Below are 24,271 nucleotides of genomic sequence, written 5' to 3'. Positions count from 1 at the left end.
TTATAGTCAAGAATTGTTTGTGTAAGAGTGCTAAAACATATGGATTATACATTGACGAAAGCAAGCATAGGTGTTTTTTAATGTAAAAAGTTCAGAAGACTGTACATTTTTTTCTAAACAATTTTAAGCAAAAATAAAAAAAGCGTGTCGTAGCCAATACATTAAACAACATATTTGCAAAGTTTTAACTGTTTTAGTCAAGAATTGTTTGTGTAAGAGTGCTAAAACGTATGGATTATACATTGACGAAAGCAAGCATAGGTGTTTTTTAATGTAAAAAGTTCAGAAGACTGTAAAATTTTCTCTAAACAATTTTAAGCAAAAATAAAAAAAGCGTGTCGTAGCCAATACATTAAACAACATATTTGCAAAGTTTTAACTGTTTTTGTCAAGAATTGTTTGTGTAAGAGTGCTAAAACGTATGGATTGTACATTGACGAAAGCAAGCATAGGTGTTTTTTAATGTAAAAAGTTCAGAAGACTGTAAAATTTTTTTAAACAATTTTAAGCAAAAATAAAAAAAGCGTGTCTTAGCCAATACATTAAACAACATATTTGCAAAGTTTTAACTGTTTTAGTCAAGAATTGTTTGTGAAAGAGTGCTAAAACGTATGGATTATACATTGACGAAAGCAAGCATAGGTGTTTTTTAATGTAAAAAGTTCAGAAGACTGTAAAATTTTTTCTAAACAATTTTAAGCAAAAATAAAAAAAGCGTGTCTTAGCCAATACATTAAACAACATATTTGCAAAGTTTTAACTGTTTTAGTCAAGAATTGTTTGTGTAAGAGTGCTAAAACGTATGGATTATACATTGACGAAAGCAAGCATAGGTGTTTTTTAATGTAAAATTTTTTCTAAACAATTTTAAGCAAAAATAAAAAAAGCGTGTCGTAGCCAATTCATTAAACAACATATTTGCAAAGTTTTAACTGTTTTAGTCAAGAATTGTTTGTGTAAGAGTGCTAAAACGTATGGATTATACATTGACGAGAGCAAGCATAGGTGTTTTTTAATGTAATAAGTTCAGAAGACTGTAAAATTTTTTCTAAACAATTTTAAGCAAAAATAAAAAAAGCGTGTCGTAGCCAATACATTAAACAACATATTTGCAAAGTTTTAACTGTTTTAGTCAAGAATTGTTTGTGTAAGAGTGCTAAAACATATGGATTATACATTGACGAAAGCAAGCATAGGTGTTTTTTAATGTAAAAAGTTCAGAAGACTGTACATTTTTTTCTAAACAATTTTAAGCAAAAATAAAAAAAGCGTGTCGTAGCCAATACATTAAACAACATATTTGCAAAGTTTTAACTGTTTTAGTCAAGAATTGTTTGTGTAAGAGTGCTAAAACGTATGGATTATACATTGACGAAAGCAAGCATAGGTGTTTTTTAATGTAAAAAGTTCAGAAGACTGTAAAATTTTCTCTAAACAATTTTAAGCAAAAATAAAAAAAGCGTGTCGTAGCCAATACATTAAACAACATATTTGCAAAGTTTTAACTGTTTTAGTCAAGAATTGTTTGTGTTAGAGTGTTAAAACGTATTGATTATACATTGACGAAAGCAAGCATAGGTGTTTTTTAATGTAAAAAGTTCAGAAGACTGTAAAATTTTTTCTAAACAATTTTAAGCAAAAATAAAAAAAGCGTGTCTTAGCCAATACATTAAACAACATATTTGCAAAGTTTTAACTGTTTTAGTCAAGAATTGTTTGTGTAAGAGTGCTAAAACGTATGGATTATACATTGACGAAAGCAAGCATAGGTGTTTTTTAATGTAAAAAGTTCAGAAGACTGTAAAATTTTTTCTAAACAATTTTAAGCAAAAATAAAAAAAGCGTGTCGTAGCCAATACATTAAACAACATATTTGCAAAGTTTTAACTGTTTTAGTCAAGAATTGTTTGTGTAAGAGTGCTAAAACGTATGGATTATACATTGACGAAAGCAAGCATAGGTGTTTTTTAATGTAAAAAGTTCAGAAGACTGTAAAATTTTTTTTAAACAATTTTAAGCAAAAATAAAAAAAGCGTGTCGTAGCCAATACATTAAACAACATATTTGCAAAGTTTTAACTGTTTTAGTCAAGAATTGTTTGTGTAAGAGTGCTAAAACGTATGGATTATACATTGACGAAAGCAAGCATAGGTGTTTTTTAATGTAAAAAGTTCAGAAGACTGTAAAATTTTTTGTAAACAATTTTAAGCAAAAATAAAAAAAAGCGTGTCGTAGCCAATACATTAAACAACATATTTGCAAAGTTTTAACTGTTTTAGTCAAGAATTGTTTGTGTAAGAGTGCTAAAACGTATGGATTATACATTGACGAAAGCAAGCATAGGTGTTTTTTAATGTAAAAAGTTCAGAAGACTGTACATTTTTTTCTAAACAATTTTAAGCAAAATTAAAAAAAGCGTGTCGTAGCCAATACATTAAACAACATATTTGCAAAGTTTTAACTGTTTTAGTCAAGAATTGTTTGTGTAAGAGTGCTAAAACGTATGGATTATACATTGACGAAAGCAAGCATAGGTGTTTTTTAATGTAAAAAGTTCAGAAGACTGTAAAATTTTCTCTAAACAATTTTAAGCAAAAATAAAAAAAGCGTGTCGTAGCCAATACATTAAACAACATATTTGCAAAGTTTTAACTGTTTTAGTCAAGAATTGTTTGTGTTAGAGTGTTAAAACGTATTGATTATACATTGACGAAAGCAAGCATAGGTGTTTTTTAATGTAAAAAGTTCAGAAGACTGTAAAATTTTTTCTAAACAATTTTAAGCAAAAATAAAAAAAGCGTGTCTTAGCCAATACATTAAACAACATATTTGCAAAGTTTTAACTGTTTTAGTCAAGAATTGTTTGTGTAAGAGTGCTAAAACGTATGGATTATACATTGACGAAAGCAAGCATAGGTGTTTTTTAATGTAAAAAGTTCAGAAGACTGTAAAATTTTTTCTAAACAATTTTAAGCAAAAATAAAAAAAGCGTGTCTTAGCCAATACATTAAACAACATATTTGCAAAGTTTTAACTGTTTTAGTCAAGAATTGTTTGTGTAAGAGTGCTAAAACGTATGGATTATACATTGACGAAAGCAAGCATAGGTGTTTTTTAATGTAAAAAGTTCAGAAGACTGTAAAATTTTTTCTAAACAATTTTAAGCAAAAATAAAAAAAGCGTGTCGTAGCCAATACATTAAACAACATATTTGCAAAGTTTTAACTGTTTTAGTCAAGAATTGTTTGTGTAAGAGTGCTAAAACGTATGGATTATACATTGACGAGAGCAAGCATAGGTGTTTTTTAATGTAAAAAGTTCAGAAGACTGTAAAATTTTTTCTAAACAATTTTAAGCAAAAATAAAAAAAGCGTGTCGTAGCCAATACATTAAACAACATATTTGCAAAGTTTTAACTGTTTTAGTCAAGAATTGTTTGTGTAAGAGTGCTAAAACGTATGGATTATACATTGACGAAAGCAAGCATAGGTGTTTTTTAATGTAAAAAGTTCAGAAGACTGTAAAATTTTTTCTAAACAATTTTAAGCAAAAATAAAAAAAGCGTGTCGTAGCCAATACATTATACAACATATTTGCAAAGTTTTAACTGTTTTAGTCAAGAATTGTTTGTGTAAGAGTGCTAAAACGTATGGATTATACATTGACGAAAGCAAGCATAGGTGTTTTTTAATGTAAAAAGTTCAGAAGACTGTAAAATTTTTTGTAAACAATTTTAAGCAAAAATAAAAAAAGCGTGTCGTAGCCAATACATTAAACAACATATTTGCAAAGTTTTAACTGTTTTAGTCAAGAATTGTTTGTGTAAGAGTGCTAAAACGTATGGAATATACATTGACTATTAAAAAGTTCAGAAGACTGTAAAATTTTTTTTAAACAATTTTAAGCAAAAATAAAAAAAGCGTGTCGTAGCCAATACATTAAACAACATATTTGCAAAGTTTTAACTGTTTTAGTCAAGAATTGTTTGTGTAAGAGTGCTAAAACGTATGGATTATACATTGACTAGTAAAAAGTTCAGAAGACTGTAAAATTTTTTTTAAACAATTTTAAGCAAAAATAAAAAAAGCGTGTCGTAGCCAATACATTAAACAACATATTTGCAAAGTTTTAACTGTTTTAGTCAAGAATTGTTTGTGTAAGAGTGCTAAAACGTATGGATTATACATTGACGAAAGCAAGCATAGGTGTTTTTTAATGTAAAAAGTTCAGAAGACTGTAAAATTTTTTCTAAACAATTTTAAGCAAAAATAAAAAAAGCGTGTCGTAGCCAATACATTAAACAACATATTTGCAAAGTTTTAACTGTTTTAGTCAAGAATTGTTTGTGTAAGAGTGCTAAAACGTATGGATTATACAATGACGAAAGCAAGCATAGTTGTTTTTTAATGTAAAAAGTTCAGAAGACTGTAAAATTTTTTCTAAACAATTTTAAGCAAAAATAAAAAAAGCGTGTCGTAGCCAATACATTAAACAACATATTTGCAAAGTTTTAACTGTTTTAGTCAAGAATTGTTTGTGTAAGAGTGCTAAAACGTATGGATTATACATTGACGAAAGCAAGCATAGGTGTTTTTTAATGTAAAAAATTCAGAAGACTGTAAAATTTTTTCTAAACAATTTTAAGCAAAAATAAAAAAAGCGTGTCGTAGCCAATACATTAAACAACATATTTGCAAAGTTTTAACTGTTTTAGTCAAGAATTGTTTGTGTAAGAGTGCTAAAACGTATGGATTATACATTGACGAAAGCAAGCATAGGTGTTTTTTAATGTAAAAAATTCAGAAGACTGTAAAATTTTTTCTAAACAATTTTAAGCAAAAATAAAAAAAGCGTGTCTTAGCCAATACATTAAACAACATATTTGCAAAGTTTTAACTGTTTTAGTCAAGAATTGTTTGTGTAAGAGTGCTAAAACGTATGGATTATACATTGACGAAAGCAAGCATAGGTGTTTTTTAATGTAAAAAGTTCAGAAGACTGTTAAATTTTTTCTAAACAATTTTAAGCAAAAATAAAAAAAGCGTGTCGTAGCCAATACATTAAACAACATATTTGCAAAGTTTTAACTGTTTTAGTCAAGAATTGTTTGTGTAAGAGTGCTAAAACGTATGGATTATACATTGACGAAAGCAAGCATAGGTGTTTTTTAATGTAAAAAATTCAGAAGACTGTAAAATTTTTTCTAAACAATTTTAAGCAAAAATAAAAAAAGCGTGTCGTAGCCAATACATTAAACAACATATTTGCAAAGTTTTAACTGTTTTAGTCAAGAATTGTTTGTGTAAGAGTGCTAAAACGTATGGATTATACATTGACGAAAGCAAGCATAGGTGTTTTTTAATGTAAAAAATTCAGAAGACTGTAAAATTTTTTCTAAACAATTTTAAGCAAAAATAAAAAAAGCGTGTCTTAGCCAATACATTAAACAACATATTTGCAAAGTTTTAACTGTTTTAGTCAAGAATTGTTTGTGTAAGAGTGCTAAAACGTATGGATTATACATTGACGAAAGCAAGCATAGGTGTTTTTTAATGTAAAAAGTTCAGAAGACTGTTAAATTTTTTCTAAACAATTTTAAGCAAAAATAAAAAAAGCGTGTCGTAGCCAATACATTAAACAACATATTTGCAAAGTTTTAACTGTTTTAGTCAAGAATTGTTTGTGTAAGAGTGCTAAAACGTATGGATTATACATTGACGAAAGCAAGCATAGGTGTTTTTTAATGTAAAAAGTTCAGAAGACTGTAAATTTTTTTCTAAACAATTTTAAGCAAAAATAAAAAAAGCGTGTCGTAGCAAATACATTAAACAACATATTTGCAAAGTTTTAACTGTTTTAGTCAAGAATTGTTTGTGTAAGAGTGCTAAAACGTATAGATTATACATGACGAAAGCAAGCATAGGTGTTTTTTAATGTAAAAAGTTCAGAAGACTGTAAAATTTTTTGTAAACAATTTTAAGCAAAAATAAAAAGAGCGTGTCGTAGCCAATACATTAAACAACATATTTGCAAAGTTTTAACTGTTTTAGTCAAGAATTGTTTGTGTAAGAGTGCTAAAACGTATGGATTATACATTGACGAAAGCAAGCATAGGTGTTTTTTAATGTAAAAAGTTCAGAAGACTGTAAAATTTTTTCTAAACAATTTTAAGCAAAAATAAAAAAAGCGTGTCGTAGCCAATACATTAAACAACATATTTGCAAAGTTTTAACTGTTTTAGTCAAGAATTGTTTGTGTAAGAGTGCTAAAACGTATGGTATATACATTGACAAAAGCAAGCATAGGTGTTTTTTAATGTAAAAAATTCAGAAGACCGTAAAATTTTTTCTAAAGAATTTTAAGCAAAATTAAAAAAAAGCGTGTCGTAGCCAATACATTAAACAACATATTTGCAAAGTTTTAACTGTTTTAGTCAAGAATTGTTTGTGTAAGAGTGCTAAAACGTATGGATTATACATTGACGAAAGCAAGCATAGGTGTTTTTTAATGTAAAAAGTTCAGAAGACTGTAAAATTTTTTCTAAACAATTTTAAGCAAAAATAAAAAAAGCGTGTCGTAGCCAATACATTAAACAACATATTTGCAAAGTTTTAACTGTTTTAGTCAAGAATTGTTTGTGTAAGAGTGCTAAAACGTATGGATTATACATTGACGAAAGCAAGCATAGGTGTTTTTTAATGTAAAAAGTTCAGAAGACTGTAAAATTTTTTCTAAACAATTTTAAGCAAAAATAAAAAAAGCGTATCGTAGCAAATACATTAAACAACATATTTGCAAAGTTTTAACTGTTTTAGTCAAGAATTGTTTGTGTAAGAGTGCTAAAACGTATGGATTATACATTGACGAAAGCAAGCATAGGTGTTTTTTAATGTAAAAAGTTCAGAAGACTGTAAAATTTTTTCTAAACAATTTTAAGCAAAAATAAAAAAGCGTGTCGTAGCCAATACATTAAACAACATATTTGCAAAGTTTTAACTGTTTTAGTCAAGAATTGTTTGTGTAAGAGTGCTAAAACTTATGGATTGTACATTGACGAAAGCAAGCATAGGTGTTTTTTAATGTAAAAAGTTCAGAAGACTGTAAAATTTTTTCTAAACAATTTTAAGCAAAAATAAAAAAAGCGTATCGTAGCCAATACATTAAACAACATATTTGCAAAGTTTTAACTGTTTTAGTCAAGAATTGTTTGTGTAAGAGTGCTAAAACGTATGGATTATACATTGACGAAAGCAAGCAAAGGTGTTTTTTAATGTAAAAAGTTCAGAAGACTGTAAAATTTTTGCTAAACAATTTTAAGCAAAAATAAAAAAAGCGTGTCGTAGCCAATACATTAAACAACATATTTGCAAAGTTTTAACTGTTTTAGTCAAGAATTGTTTGTGTAAGAGTGCTAAAACGTATGGATTATACATTGACGAAAGCAAGCATAGGTGTTTTTTAATGTAAAAAGTTCAGAAGACTGTAAATTTTTTTCTAAACAATTTTAAGCAAAAATAAAAAAGCGTGTCGTAGCCAATACATTAAACAACATATTTGCGAAGTTTTAACTGTTTTAGTCAAGAATTGTTTGTGTAAGAGCGCTAAAACGTATGGATTATACATTGACGAAAGCAGGTATAGGTTTTTTTTAATGTAAAAAGTTCAGAAGACTGTAAATTTTTTTCTTAACATTTTTAAGCAAAAATAAAAAAAGCGTGTCGTAGCCAATACATTAAACAACATATTTGAAAAGTTTTAACTGTTTTAGTCAAGAATTGTTTGTGTAAGAGTGCTAAACGTATGGATTATACATTGACGAAAGCAAGCATAGGTGTTTTTTAATGTAAAAAGTTCAGAAGACTGTACATTTTTTTCTAAACAAATTTAAGCAAAAATAAAAAAGCATGTCTTAGCCAATACATTAAACAACATATTTGCAAAGTTTTAACTGTTTTAGTCTAGAATTGTTTGTGTAAGAGTGCTAAAACGTATGGATTATACATTGACGAAAGCAAGCATAGGTGTTTTTTAATGTAAAAAGTTCAGAAGACTGTAAAATTTTTTGTAAACACTTTTAAGCAAAAATAAAAAAAGCGTGTCGTAGCCAATACATTAAACAACATATTTGCAAAGTTTTAACTGTTTTAGTCAAGAATTGTTTGTGTAAGAGTGCTAAAACGTATGGATTATACATTGACGAAAGCAAGCATAGGTGTTTTTTAATGTAAAAAGTTCAGAAGACTGTAAATTTTTTTCTAAACAATTTTAAGCAAAATAAAAAAAGCGTGTCGTAGCAAATACATTAAACAATATATTTGCAAAGTTTTAACTGTTTTAGTCAAGAATTGTTTGTGTAAGAGTGCTAAAACGTATGGATTATACATTGACGAAAGCAAGCATAGGTGTTTTTTAATGTAAAAAGTTCAGAAGACTGTAAAATTTTATCTAAACAATTTTAAGCAAAAATAAAAAAAGCGTGTCGTAGCCAATACATTAAACAACATATTTGCAAAGTTTTAACTGTTTTAGTCAAGAATTGTTTGTGTAAGAGTGCTAAAACGTATGGATTATACATTGAAGAAAGCAAGCATAGGTGTTTTTTATTGTAAAAAGTTCAGAAGACTGTAAAATTTTTTGTAAACAATTTTAAGCAAAAATAAAAAAAGCGTGTCGTAGCCAATACATTAAACAACATATTTGCAAAGTTTAAACTGTTTTAGTCAAGAATTGTTTGTGTAAGAGTGCTAAAACGTATGGATTATATATTGACGAAAGCAAGCATAGGTGTTTTTTAATGTAAAAAGTTCAGAAGACTGTAAAATTTTTTCTAAACAATTTTAAGCAAAAATAAAAAAAGCGTATCGTAGCCAATACATTAAACAACATATTTGCAAAGTTTTAACTGTTTTAGTCAAGAATTGTTTGTGTAAGAGTGCTAAAACGTATGGATTATACATTGACGAAAGCAAGCAAAGGTGTTTTTTAATGTAAAAAGTTCAGAAGACTGTAAAATTTTTCTAAACAATTTTAAGCAAAAATAAAAAAAGCGTGTCGTAGCCAATACATTAAACAACATATTTGCAAAGTTTTAACTGTTTTAGTCAAGAATTTTTTGTGTAAAAGTGCTAAAACGTATGGATTATACATTGACGAAAGCAAGCATAGGTGTTTTTTAATGTAAAAAGTTCAGAAGACTGTAAATTTTTTTCTAAACAATTTTAAGCAAAAATAAAAAAAGCGTGTCGTAGCCAATACATTAAACAACATATTTGCAAAGTTTTAACTGTTTTAGTCAAGAATAGTTTGTGTAAGAGTGCTAAAACGTATGGATTATACATTGACGAAAGCAAGCATAGGTGTTTTTTAATGTAAAAAGTTCAGAAGACTGTAAAATTTTTTCTAAACAATTTTAAGCAAAAATAAAAAAAGCGTGTCGTAGAAAATACATTAAACAACATATTTGCAAAGTTTTAACTGTATTAGTCAAGAATTGTTTGTGTAAGAGTGCTAAAACGTATGGATTATACATTGACGAAAGCAAGCATAGGTGTTTTTTAATGTAAAAAGTTCAGAAGACTGTAAAATTTTTTCTAAACAATTTTAAGCAAAAATAAAAAAAGCGTGTCGTAGCCAATACATTAAACAACATATTTGCAAAGTTTTAACTGTTTTAGTCAAGAATTGTTTGTGTAAGAGTGCTAAAACTTATGGATTATACATTGACGAAAGCAAGCATAGGTGTTTTTTAATGTAAAAAGTTCAGAAGACTGTAAAATTTTTTCTAAACAATTTTAAGCAAAAAAAAAAAAAAGCGTGTCGTAGCCAATACATTAAACAACATATTTGCAAAGTTTTAACTGTTTTAGTCAAGAATTGTTTGTGTAAGAGTGCTAAAACGTATGGATTATACATTGACGAAAGCAAGCATAGGTGTTTTTTAATGTAATAAGTTCAGAAGACTGTAAAATATTTTCTAAACAATTTTAAGCAAAAATAAAAAAATCGTGTCGTAGCCAATACATTAAACAACATATTTGCAAAGTTTTAACTGTTTTAGTCAAGAATTGTTTGTGTAAGAGTGCTAAAACGTATGGATTATACATTGACGAAAGCAAGCACAGGTGTTTTTTAATGTAAAAAGTTCAGAAGACTGTAAAATTTTTTCTAAACAATTTTAAGCAAAAATAAAAAAAGCGTGTCGTAGCCAATACATTAAACAACATATTTGCAAAGTTTTAACTGTTTTAGTCAAGAATTGTTTGTGTAAGAGTGCTAAAACGTATGGATTATACATTGACGAAAGCAAGCATAGGTGTTATTTAATGTAAAAAGTTCAGAAGACTGTAAAATTTTTTCTAAACAATTTTAAGCAAAAATAAAAAGAGCGTGTCGTAGCCAATACATTAAACAACATATTTGCAAAGTTTTAACTGTTTTAGTCAAGAATTGTTTGTGTAAGAGTGCTAAAACGTATGGATTATACATTGACGAAAGCAAGCATAGGTGTTTTTTAATGTAAAAAGTTCAGAAGACTGTAAAATTTTTTCTAAACAATTTTAAGCAAAAATAAAAAAAGCGTGTCGTAGCCAATACATTAAACAACATATTTTCAAAGTTTTAACTGTTTTAGTCAAGAATTGTTTGTGTAAGAGTGCTAAAACGTATGGATTATACATTGACGAAAGCAAGCATAGGTGTTTTTTAATGTAAAAAGTTCAGAAGACTGTAAATTTTTTTCTAAACAATTTTAAGCAAAAATAAAAAAAGCGTGTCGTAGCCAATACATTAAACAACATATTTGCAAAGTTTTAACTGTTTTAGTCAAGAATTGTTTGTGTAAGAGTGCTAAACCTATGGATTATACATTGACGAAAGCAAGCATAGGTGTTTTTTAATGTAAAAAGTTCAGAAGACTGTAAAATTTTTTGAAAACAATTTTAAGCAAAAATAAAAAAAGCGTGTCGTAGCCAATACATTAAACAACATATTTGCAAAGTTTTAACTGTTTTAGTCAAGAATTGTTTGTGTAAGAGTGCTAAAACGTATGGATTATACATTGACGAAAGCAAGCATAGGTGTTTTTTAATGTAAAAAGTTTAGAAGACTGTAAATTTTTTTCTAAACAATTTTAAGCAAAAATAAAAAAAACTTGTCGTAGCCAATACATTAAACAACATATTTGCAAAGTTTTAACTGTTTTAGTCAAGAATTGTTTGTGTAAGAGTGCTAAAACGTATGGATTATACATTGACGAAAGCAAGCATAGGTGTTTTTTAATGTAAAAAGTTCAGAAGACTGTAAATTTTTTTCTAAACAATTTTAAGCAAAATAAAAAAAGCGTGTCGTAGCAAATACATTAAACAACATATTTGCAAAGTTTTAACTGTTTTAGTCAAGAATTGTTTGTGTAAGAGTGCTAAAACGTATGGATTATACATTGACGAAAGCAAGCATAGGTGTTTTTTAATGTAAAAAGTTCAGAAGACTGTAAAATTTTATCTAAACAATTTTAAGCAAAAATAAAAAAAGTGTGTCGTAGCCAATACATTAAACAACATATTTGCAAAGTTTTAACTGTTTTAGTCAAGAATTGTTTGTGTAAGAGTGCTAAAACGTATGGATTATACATTGAAGAAAGCAAGCATAGGTGTTTTTTATTGTAAAAAGTTCAGAAGACTTTAAAATTTTTTGTAAACATTTTTAAGCAAAAATAAAAAAAGCGTGTCGTAGCCAATACATTAAACAACATATTTGCAAAGTTTAAACTGTTTTAGTCAAGAATTGTTTGTGTAAGAGTGCTAAAACGTATGGATTATACATTGACGAAAGCAAGCATAGGTGTTTTTTAATGTAAAAAGTTCAGAAGACTGTAAAGTTTTTTCTAAACAATTTTAAGCAAAAATAAATAAAGCGTGTCGTAGCCAATACATTAAACAACATATTTGCAAAGTTTTAACTGTTTTAGTCAAGAATTGTTTGTGTAAGAGTGCTAAAACGTATGGATTATACATTGACGAAAGCAAGCATAGGTGTTTTTTAATGTAAAAAGTTCAGATGACTGTAAATTTTTTTCTAAACAATTTTAAGCAAAAATAAAAAAAGCTTGTCGTAGCCAATACATTAAACAACATATTTGCAAAGTTTTAACTGTTTTAGTCAAGAATTGTTTGTGTAAGAGTGCTAAAACGTATGGATTATACATTGACGAAAGCAAGCAAAGATGTTTTTTAATGTAAAAAGATCAGAAGACTGTAAAATTTTTTCTAAACAATTTTAAGCAAAAATAAAAAAAGCGTGTCGTAGCCAATATATTAAACAACATATTTGCAAAGTTTTAACTGTTTTAGTCAAGAATTGTTTGTGTAAGAGTGCTAAAACGTATGGATTATACATTGACGAAAGCAAGCATAGGTGTTTTTTAATGTAAAAAGTTCAGAAGACTGTAAATTTTTTTGTAAACAATTTTAAGCAAAAATAAAAAAAGCGTGTCGTAGCCAATACATTAAACAACATATTTGCAAAGTTTTAACTGTTTTAGTCAAGAATTGTTTGTGTAAGAGTGCTAAACCTATGGATTATACATTGACGAAAGCAAGCATAGGTGTTTTTTAATGTAAAAAGTTCAGAAGACTGTAAAATTTTTTGAAAACAATTTTAAGCAAAAATAAAAAAAGCGTGTCGTAGCCAATACATTAAACAACATATTTGCAAAGTTTTAACTGTTTTAGTCAAGAATTGTTTGTGTAAGAGTGCTAAAACGTATGGATTATACATTGACGAAAGCAAGCATAGGTGTTTTTTAATGTAAAAAGTTTAGAAGACTGTAAATTTTTTTCTAAATAATTTTAAGCAAAAATAAAAAAAGCGTGTCGTAGCCAATACATTAAACAACATATTTGCAAAGTTTTAACTGTTTTAGTCAAGAATTGTTTGTGTAAGAGTGCTAAAACGTATGGATTATACATTGACGAATGCAAGCATAGGTGTTTTTTAATGTAAAAAGTTCAGAAGACTGTAAAATTTTTTCTAAACAATTTTAAGCAAAAATAAAAAAAGCGTGTCGTAGCCAATACATTAAACAACATATTTGCAAAGTTTTAACTGTTTTAGTCAAGAATTGTTTGTGTAAGAGTGCTAAAACGTATGGATTATACATTGACGAAAGCAAGCATAGGTGTTTTTTAATGTAAAAAGTTCAGAAGACTTTAAAATTTTTTGTAAACATTTTTAAGCAAAAATAAAAAAAGCGTGTCGTAGCCAATACATTAAACAACATATTTGCAAAGTTTTCACTGTTTTAGTCAAGAATTGTTTGTGTGAGAGTGCTAAAACGTATGGATTATACATTGACGAAAGCAAGCAAAGGTGTTTTTTAATGTAAAAAGTTCAGAAGACTGTAAAACTTTTTGTAAACAATTTTAAGCAAAAATAAAAAAAGCGTGTCGTAGCCAATACATTAAACAACATATTTGCAAAGTTTTAACTGTTTTAGTCAAGAATTGTTTGTGTAAGAGTGCTAAAACGTATGGATTATACATTGACGAAAGCAAGCATAGGTGTTTTTTAATGTAAAAAGTTCAGAAGACTGTAAAATTTTTTCTAAACAATTTTAAGCAAAAATAAAAAAAGCGTGTCGTAGCCAATACATTAAACAACATATTTGCAAAGTTTTCACTGTTTTAGTCAAGAATTGTTTGTGTGAGAGTGCTAAAACGTATGGATTATACATTGACGAAACAAGCATAGGTGTTTTTTAATGTAAAAAGTTCAGAAGACTGTAAAACTTTTTGTAAACAATTTTAAGCAAAAATAAAAAAAGCGTGTCGTAGCCAATACATTAAACAACATATTTGCAAAGTTTTAACTGTTTTAGTCAAGAATTGTTTGTGTAAGAGTGCTAAAACGTATGGATTATACATTGACGAAAGCAAGCATAGGTGTTTTTTAATGTAAAAAGTTCAGAAGACTGTAAATTTTTTTCTAAACAATTTTAAGCAAAAATAAAAAAAGCGTGTCGTAGCCAATACATTAAACAACATATTTGCAAAGTTTTAACTGTTTTAGTCAAGAATTGTTTGTGTAAGAGTGCTAAAACGTATGGATTATACATTGACGAAAGCAAGCATAGGTGTTTTTTAATGTAAAAAGTTCAGAAGACTGTAAAATTTTTTCTAAACAATTTTAAGCAAAAATAAAAAAGCGTGTCGTAGCCAATACATTAAACAACATATTTGCAAAGTTTTAACTGTTTTAGTCAAGAATTGTTTGTGTAAGAGTGCTAAAACGTATGGATTATACATTGACGAAAGCAAGCATAGGTGTTTTTTAATGTAAAAAGTTTAGAAGACTGTAAATTTTTTTCTAAATAATTTTAAGCAAAAATAAAAAAAGCGTGTCGTAGCCAATACATTAAACAACATATTTGCAAAGTTTTAACTGTTTTAGTCAAGAATTGTTTGTGTAAGAGTGCTAAAACGTATGGATTATACATTGACGAATGCAAGCATAGGTGTTTTTTAATGTAAAAAGTTCAGAAGACTGTAAAATTTTTTCTAAACAATTTTAAGCAAAAATAAAAAAAGCGTGTCGTAGCCAATACATTAAACAACATATTTGCAAAGTTTTAACTGTTTTAGTCAAGAATTGTTTGTGTAAGAGTGCTAAAACGTATGGATTATACATTGACGAAAGCAAGCATAGGTGTTTTTTAATGTAAAAAGTTCAGAAGACTTTAAAATTTTTAGTAAACATTTTTAAGCAAAAATAAAAAAAGCGTGTCGTAGCCAATACATTAAACAACATATTTGCAAAGTTTTCACTGTTTTAGTCAAGAATTGTTTGTGTGAGAGTGCTAAAACGTATGGATTATACATTGACGAAAGCAAGCAAAGGTGTTTTTTAATGTAAAAAGTTCAGAAGACTGTAAAACTTTTTGTAAACAATTTTAAGCAAAAATAAAAAAAGCGTGTCGTAGCCAATACATTAAACAACATATTTGCAAAGTTTTAACTGTTTTAGTCAAGAATTGTTTGTGTAAGAGTGCTAAAACGTATGGATTATACATTGACGAAAGCAAGCATAGGTGTTTTTTAATGTAAAAAGTTCAGAAGACTGTAAAATTTTTTCTAAACAATTTTAAGCAAAAATAAAAAAAGCGTGTCGTAGCCAATACATTAAACAACATATTTGCAAAGTTTTCACTGTTTTAGTCAAGAATTGTTTGTGTGAGAGTGCTAAAACGTATGGATTATACATTGACGAAACAAGCATAGGTGTTTTTTAATGTAAAAAGTTCAGAAGACTGTAAAACTTTTTGTAAACAATTTTAAGCAAAAATAAAAAAAGCGTGTCGTAGCCAATACATTAAACAACATATTTGCAAAGTTTTAACTGTTTTAGTCAAGAATTGTTTGTGTAAGAGTGCTAAAACGTATGGATTATACATTGACGAAAGCAAGCATAGGTGTTTTTTAATGTAAAAAGTTCAGAAGACTGTAAATTTTTTTCTAAACAATTTTAAGCAAAAATAAAAAAAGCGTGTCGTAGCCAATACATTAAACAACATATTTGCAAAGTTTTAACTGTTTTAGTCAAGAATTGTTTGTGTAAGAGTGCTAAAACGTATGGATTATACATTGACGAAAGCAAGCATAGGTGTTTTTTAATGTAAAAAGTTCAGAAGACTGTAAAATTTTTTCTAAACAATTTTAAGCAAAAATAAAAAAGCGTGTCGTAGCCAATACATTAAACAACATATTTGCAAAGTTTTAACTGTTTTAGTCAAGAATTGTTTGTGTAAGAGTGCTAAAACTTATGGATTGTACATTGACGAAAGCAAGCATAGGTGTTTTTTAATGTAAAAAGTTCAGAAGACTGTAAAATTTTTTCTAAACAATTTTAAGCAAAAATAAAAAAAGCGTATCGTAGCCAATACATTAAACAACATATTTGCAAAGTTTTAACTGTTTTAGTCAAGAATTGTTTGTGTAAGAGTGCTAAAACGTATGGATTATACATTGACGAAAGCAAGCAAAGGTGTTTTTTAATGTAAAAAGTTCAGAAGACTGTAAAATTTTTGCTAAACAATTTTAAGCAAAAATAAAAAAAGCGTGTCGTAGCCAATACATTAAACAACATATTTGCAAAGTTTTAACTGTTTTAGTCAAGAATTGTTTGTGTAAGAGTGCTAAAACGTATGGATTATACATTGACGAAAGCAAGCATAGGTGTTTTTTAATGTAAAAAGTTCAGAAGACTGTAAGTTTTTTTCTAAACAATTTTAAGCAAAAATAAAAAAGCGTGTCGTAGCCAATACATTAAACAACATATTTGCGAAGTTTTAACTGTTTTAGTCAAGAATTGTTTGTGTAAGAGCGCTAAAACGTATGGATTATACATTGACGAAAGCAGGTATAGGTTTTTTTTAATGTAAAAAGTTCAGAAGACTGTAAATTTTTTTCTTAACATTTTTAAGCAAAAATAAAAAAAGCGTGTCGTAGCCAATACATTAAACAACATATTTGCAAAGTTTTAACTGTTTTAGTCAAGAATTGTTTGTGTAAGAGTGCTAAAACGTATGGATTATACATTGACGAAAGCAAGCATAGGTGTTTTTTAATGTAAAAAGTTCAGAAGACTGTACATTTTTTTCTAAACAATTTTAAGCAAAAATAAAAAAGCATGTCTTAGCCAATACATTAAACAACATATTTGCAAAGTTTTAACTGTTTTAGTCAAGAATTGTTTGTGTAAGAGTGCTAAAACGTATGGATTATACATTGACGAAAGCAAGCATAGGTGTTTTTTAATGTAAAAAGTTCAGAAGACTGTAAAATTTTTTGTAAACACTTTTAAGCAAAAATAAAAAAAGCGTGTCGTAGCCACTACATTAAACAACATATTTGCAAAGTTTTAACTGTTTTAGTCAAGAATTGTTTGTGTAAGAGTGCTAAAACGTATGGATTATACATTGACGAAAGCAAGCATAGGTGTTTTTTAATGTAAAAAGTTCAGAAGACTGTAAATTTTTTTCTAAACAATTTTAAGCAAAATAAAAAAAGCGTGTCGTAGCAAATACATTAAACAATATATTTGCAAAGTTTTAACTGTTTTAGTCAAGAATTGTTTGTGTAAGAGTGCTAAAACGTATGGATTATACATTGACGAAAGCAAGCATAGGTGTTTTTTAATGTAAAAAGTTCAGAAGACTGTAAAATTTTATCTAAACAATTTTAAGCAAAAATAAAAAAAGCGTGTCGTAGCCAATACATTAAACAACATATTTGCAAAGTTTTAACTGTTTTAGTCAAGAATTGTTTGTGTAAGAGTGCTAAAACGTATGGATTATACATTGAAGAAAGCAAGCATAGGTGTTTTTTATTGTAAAAAGTTCAGAAGACTGTAAAATTTTTTGTAAACAATTTTAAGCAAAAATAAAAAAAGCGTGTCGTAGCCAATACATTAAACAACATATTTGCAAAGTTTAAACTGTTTTAGTCAAGAATTGTTTGTGTAAGAGTGCTAAAACGTATGGATTATACATTGACGAAAGCAAGCATAGGTGTTTTTTAATGTAAAAAGTTCAGAAGACTGTAAAATTTTTTCTAAACAATTTTAAGCAAAAATAAAAAAAGCGTATCGTAGCCAATACATTAAACAACATATTTGCAAAGTTTTAACTGTTTTAGTCAAGAATTGTTTGTGTAAGAGTGCTAAAACGTATGGATTATACATTGACGAAAGCAAGCAAAGGTGTTTTTTAATGTAAAAAGTTCAGAAGACTGTAAAATTTTTCTAAACAATTTTAAGCAAAAATAAAAAAAGCGTGTCGTAGCCAATACATTAAACAACATATTTGCAAAGTTTTAACTGTTTTAGTCAAGAATTTTTTGTGTAAAAGTGCTAAAACGTATGGATTATACATTGACGAAAGCAAGCATAGGTGTTTTTTAATGTAAAAAGTTCAGAAGACTGTAAATTTTTTTCTAAACAATTTTAAGCAAAAATAAAAAAAGCGTGTCGTAGCCAATACATTAAACAACATATTTGCAAAGTTTTAACTGTTTTAGTCAAGAATTGTTTGTGTAAGAGTGCTAAAACGTATGGATTATACATTGACGAAAGCAAGCATAGGTGTTTTTTAATGTAAAAAGTTCAGAAGACTGTAAAATTTTTTCTAAACAATTTTAAGCAAAAATAAAAAAAGCGTGTCGTAGAAAATACATTAAACAACATATTTGCAAAGTTTTAACTGTATTAGTCAAGAATTGTTTGTGTAAGAGTGCTAAAACGTATGGATTATACATTGACGAAAGAGAGCATAGGTGTTTTTTAATGTAAAAAGTTCAGAAGACTGTAAAATTTTTTCTAAACAATTTTAAGCAAAAATAAAAAAAGCGTGTCGTAGCCAATACATTAAACAACATATTTGCAAAGTTTTAACTGTTTTAGTCAAGAATTGTTTGTGTAAGAGTGCTAAAACTTATGGATTATACATTGACGAAAGCAAGCATAGGTGTTTTTTAATGTAAAAAGTTCAGAAGACTGTAAAATTTTTCTAAACAATTTTAAGCAAAAAAAAAAAAAAGCGTGTCGTAGCCAATACATTAAACAACATATTTGCAAAGTTTTAACTGTTTTAGTCAAGAATTGTTTGTGTAAGAGTGCTAAAACGTATGGATTATACATTGACGAAAGCAAGCATAGGTGTTTTTTAATGTAATAAGTTCAGAAGACTGTAAAATATTTTCTAAACAATTTTAAGCAAAAATAAAAAAATCGTGTCGTAGCCAATACATTAAACAACATATTTGCAAAGTTTTAACTGTTTTAGTCAAGAATTGTTTGTGTAAGAGTGCTAAAACGTATGGATTATACATTGACGAAAGCAAGCACAGGTGTTTTTTAATGTAAAAAGTTCAGAAGACTGTAAAATTTTTTCTAAACAATTTTAAGCAAAAATAAAAAAAGCGTGTCGTAGCCAATACATTAAACAACATATTTGCAAAGTTTTAACTGTTTTAGTCAAGAATTGTTTGTGTAAGAGTGCTAAAACGTATGGATTATACATTGACGAAAGCAAGCATAGGTGTTATTTAATGTAAAAAGTTCAGAAGACTGTAAAATTTTTTCTAAACAATTTTAAGCAAAAATAAAAAAAGCTTGTCGTAGCCAATACATTAAACAACATATTTGCAAAGTTTTAACTGTTTTAGTCAAGAATTGTTTGTGTAAGAGTGCTAAAACGTATGGATTATACATTGACGAAAGCAAGCATAGGTGTTTTTTAATGTAAAAAGTTCAGAAGACTGTAAAATTTTTTCTAAACAATTTTAAGCAAAAATAAAAAAAGCGTGTCGTAGCCAATACATTAAACAACATATTTTCAAAGTTTTAACTGTTTTAGTCAAGAATTGTTTGTGTAAGAGTGCTAAAACGTATGGATTATACATTGACGAAAGCAAGCATAGGTGTTTTTTAATGTAAAAAGTTCAGAAGACTGTAAATTTTTTTCTAAACAATTTTAAGCAAAAATAAAAAAAGCGTGTCGTAGCCAATACATTAAACAACATATTTGCAAAGTTTTAACTGTTTTAGTCAAGAATTGTTTGTGTAAGAGTGCTAAAACGTATGGATTATACATTGACGAAAGCAAGCATAGGTGTTTTTTAATGTAAAAAGTTCAGAAGACTGTAAAATTTTTTGTAAACAATTTTAAGCAAAAATACAAAAAGCGTGTCGTAGCCACTACATTAAACAACATATTTGCAAAGTTTTAACTGTTTTAGTCAAGAATTGTTTGTGTAAGAGTGCTAAAACGTATGGATTATACATTGACGAAAGCAAGCATAGGTGTTTTTTAATGTAAAAAGTTCAGAAGACTGTAAAATTTTTTGTAAACAATTTTAGGCAAAAATAAAAAGAGCGTGTCGTAGCCAATACATTAAACAACATATTTGCAAAGTTTTAACTGTTTTAGTCAAGAATTGTTTGTGTAAGAGTGCTAAAACGTATGGATTATACATTGCACAAGCAAGCATAGGTGTTTTTTAATGTAAAAAGTTCAGAAGACTGTAAAATTTTTTGTAAACAATTTTAAGCAAAAATAAAAAAAGCGTGTCGTAGCCAATACATTAAACAACATATTTGCAAAGTTTTAACTGTTTTAGTCAAGAATTGTTTGTGTAAGAGTGCTAAAACGTATGGATTATACATTGACGAGAGCAAGCATAGGTGTTTTTTAATGTAAAAAGTTCAGAAGACTGTAAATTTTTTTCTAAACAATTTTAAGCAAAAATAAAAAAAGCGTGTCGTAGCCAATACATTAAACAACATATTTGCAAAGTTTTAACTGTTTTAGTCAAGAATTGTTTGTGTAAGAATGCTAAAACGTATGAATTATACATTGACGAAAGCAAGCATAGGTGTTTTTTAATGTAAAAAGTTCAGAAAACTGTAAAACTTTTTGTGAACAATTTTAAGCAAAAATAAAAAAAGCGTGTCGTAGCCAATACATTAAACAACAAATTTGCAAAGTTTTAACTGTTTTAGTCAAGAATTGTTTGTGTAAGAGTGCTAAAACGTATGGATTATACATTGACGAAAGCAAGCATAGGTGTTTTTTAATGTAAAAAGTTCAGAAGACTGTAAAATTTTTTCTAAACAATTTAAAGCAAAAATAAATAAAGCGTGTCGTAGCCAATACATTAAACAACATATTTGCAAAGTTTTAACTGTTTTAGTCAAGAATTGTTTGTGTAAGAGTGCTAAAACGTATGGATTATACATTGACGAAAGCAAGCATAGGTGTTTTTTAATGTAAAAAGTTCAGAAGACTGTAAAATTTTTTGTAAACAATTTTAGGCAAAAATAAAAAAAAGCGTGTCGTAGCCAATACATTAAACAACATATTTGCAAAGTTTTAACTGTTTTAGTCAAGAATTGTTTGTGTAAGAGTGCTAAAACGTATGGATTATACATTGACGAAAGCAAGCATAGATGTTTTTTAATGTAAAAAGTTCAGAAGACTGTAAAATTATTTGTAAACAATTTTAAGCAAAAATAAAAAGGCGTGTCGTAGCCAATACATTAAACAACATATTTGCAAAGTTTTAACTATTTTAGTCAAGAATTGTTTGTGTAAGAGTGCTAAAACGTATGGATTATACATTGACGAAAGCAAGCATAGGTGTTTTTTAATGTAAAAAGTTCAGAAGACTGTAAAATTTTTTCTAAACAATTTTAAGCAAAAATAAAAAAAGCGTGTCGTAGCCAATACATTAAACAACAAATTTGCAAAGTTTTAACTGTTTTAGTCAAGAATTGTTTGTGTAAGAATGCTAAAACGTATGGATTATACATTGACGAAAGCAAGCATAGGTGTTTTTTAATGTAAAAAGTTCAGAAGACTGTAAAATTTTTTGTAAACAATTTTAAGCAAAAATAAAAAAAGCGTGTCGTAGCAAATACATTAAACAACATATTTGCAAAGTTTTAACTGTTTTAGTCAAGAATTGTTTGTGTAAGAGTGCTAAAACGTATGGATTATACATTGACGAAAGCAAGCATAGGTGTTTTTTAATGTAAAAAGTTCAGAAGACTGTAAAATTTTTTGTAAACAATTTTAAGCAAAAATAAAAAGAGCGTGTCGTAGCCAATACATTAAACAACCTATTTGCAAAGTTTTAACTGTTTTAGTCAAGAATTGTTTGTGTAAGAGTGCTAAAACGTATGGATTATACATTGACGAAAGCAAGCATAGGTGTTTTTTAATGTAAAAAGTTCAGAAGACAGTAAAATTTTTTGTAAACAATTTTAAGCAAAAATAAAAAAAGCGTTTCGTAGCCAATACATTAAACAACATATTTGCAAAGTTTTAACTGTTTTAGTCAAGAATTGTTTGTGTAAGAGTGCTAAAACGTATGGATTATACATTGACGAAAGCAAGCATAGGTGTTTTTTAATGTAAAAAGTTCAGAAGACTGTAAAATTTTTTCTAAACAATTTTAAGCAAAAATAAAAAAAGCGTGTCGTAGCCAATACATTAAACAACATATTTGCAAAGTTTTAACTGTTTTAGTCAAGAATTGTTTGTGTAAGAGTGCTAAAACGTATGGATTATACATTGACGAAAGCAAGCATAGGTGTTATTTAATGTAAAAAGTTCAGAAGACTGTAAAATTTTTTGTAAACAATTTTAAGCAAAAATAAAAAGAGCGTGTCGTAGCCAATACATTAAACAACATATTTGCAAAGTTTTAACTGTTTTAGTCAAGAATTGTTTGTGTAAGAGTGCTAAAACGTATGGATTATACATTGACGAAAGCAAGCATAGGTGTTTTTTAATGTAAAAAGTTCAGAAGACTGTAAATTTTTTTCTAAACAATTTTAAGCAAAAATAAAAAAAGCGTGTCGTAGCCAATACATTAAACAACATATTTGCAAAGTTTTAACTGTTTTAGTCAAGAATTGTTTGTGTAAGAGTGCTAAAACGTATGGATTATACATTGACGAAAGCAAGCATAGGTGTTTTTTAATGTAAAAAGTTCAGAAGACTGTAAAATTTTTTCTAAACAATTTTAAGCAAAAATAAAAAAAGCTTGTCGTAGCCAATACATTAAACAACATATTTGCAAAGTTTTAACTGTTTTAGTCAAGAATTGTTTGTGTAAGAGTGCTAAAACGTATGGATTATACATTGACGAAAGCAAGCATAGGTGTTTTTTAATGTAAAAAGTTCAGAAGACTGTAAAATTTTTTGTAAACATTTTTAAGCAAAAATAAAAAAAGCGTGTCGTAGCCAATACATTAAACAACATATTTGCAAAGTTTTCACTGTTTTAGTCAAGAATTGTTTGTGTGAGAGTGCTAAAACGTATGGATTATACATTGACGAAAGCAAGCAAAGGTGTTTTTTAATGTAAAAAGTTCAGAAGACTGTAAAACTTTTTGTAAACAATTTTAAGCAAAAATAAAAAAAGCGTGTCGTAGCCAATACATTAAACAACATATTTGCAAAGTTTTAACTGTTTTAGTCAAGAATTGTTTGTGTAAGAGTGCTAAAACGTATGGATTATACATTGACGAAAGCAAGCATAGGTGTTTTTTAATGTAAAAAGTTCAGAAGACTGTAAAATTTTTTCTAAACAATTTTAAGCAAAAATAAAAAAAGCGTGTCGTAGCCAATACATTAAACAACATATTTGCAAAGTTTTCACTGTTTTAGTCAAGAATTGTTTGTGTGAGAGTGCTAAAACGTATGGATTATACATTGACGAAAGCAAGCATAGGTGTTTTTTAATGTAAAAAGTTCAGAAGACTGTAAAATTTTTTGTAAACAATTTTAAGCAAAAATAAAAAAAGCGTGTCGTAGCCAATACATTAAACAACATATTTGCAAAGTTTTAACTGTTTTAGTCAAGAATTGTTTGTGTAAGAGTGCTAAAACGTATGGATTATACATTGACGAAAGCAAGCATAGGTGTTTTTTAATGTAAAAAGTTCAGAAGACTGTAAAATTTTTTCTAAACAATTTTAAGCAAAAATAAAAAAAGCGTTTCGTAGCCAATACATTAAACAACATTTTTGCAAAATTTTAACTGTTTTAGTCAAGAATTGTTTGTGTAAGAGTGCTAAAACGTATGGATTATACATTGACGAAAGCAAGCATAGGTGTTTTTTAATGTAAAAAGTTCAGAAGACTGTAAAATTTTTGTAAACAATTTTAAGCAAAAATAAAAAAAGCTTGTCGTAGCTAATACATTAAACAACATATTTGCAAAGTTTTAACTGTTTTAGTCAAGAATTGTTTGTGTAAGAGTGCTAAAACGTATGGATTATACATTGACGAAAGCAAGCATAGGTGTTTTTTAATGTAAAAAGTTCAGAAGACTGTAAAATTTTTTGTAAACAATTTTAAGCAAAAATAAAAAAAGCGTGTCGTAGCCAATACATTAAACAACATATTTGCAAAGTTTTAACTGTTTTAGTCAAGAATTGTTTGTGTAAGAGTGCTAAAACGTATGGATTATACATTGACGAAAGCAAGCATAGGTGTTTTTTAATGTAAAAAATCAGAAGACAGTAAAATTTTTTGTAAACAATTTTAAGCTAAAATAAAAAAAGCGTGTCGTAGCCAATACATTAAACAACATATTTGCAAAGTTTTAACTGTTTTAGTCAAGAATTGTTTGTGTAAGAGTGCTAAAACGTATGGATTATACATTGACGAAAGCAAGCATAGGTGTTTTTTAATGTAAAAAGTTCAGAAGAC

Source organism: Thalia democratica, chromosome 8 (assembly GCF_965202585.1).
Source record: "Thalia democratica chromosome 8, ktThaDemo2.hap1.1, whole genome shotgun sequence".
Lineage (NCBI taxonomy): Eukaryota > Metazoa > Chordata > Thaliacea > Salpida > Salpidae > Thalia > Thalia democratica.
Note: the sequence above shows the minus strand (reverse complement) of the source record.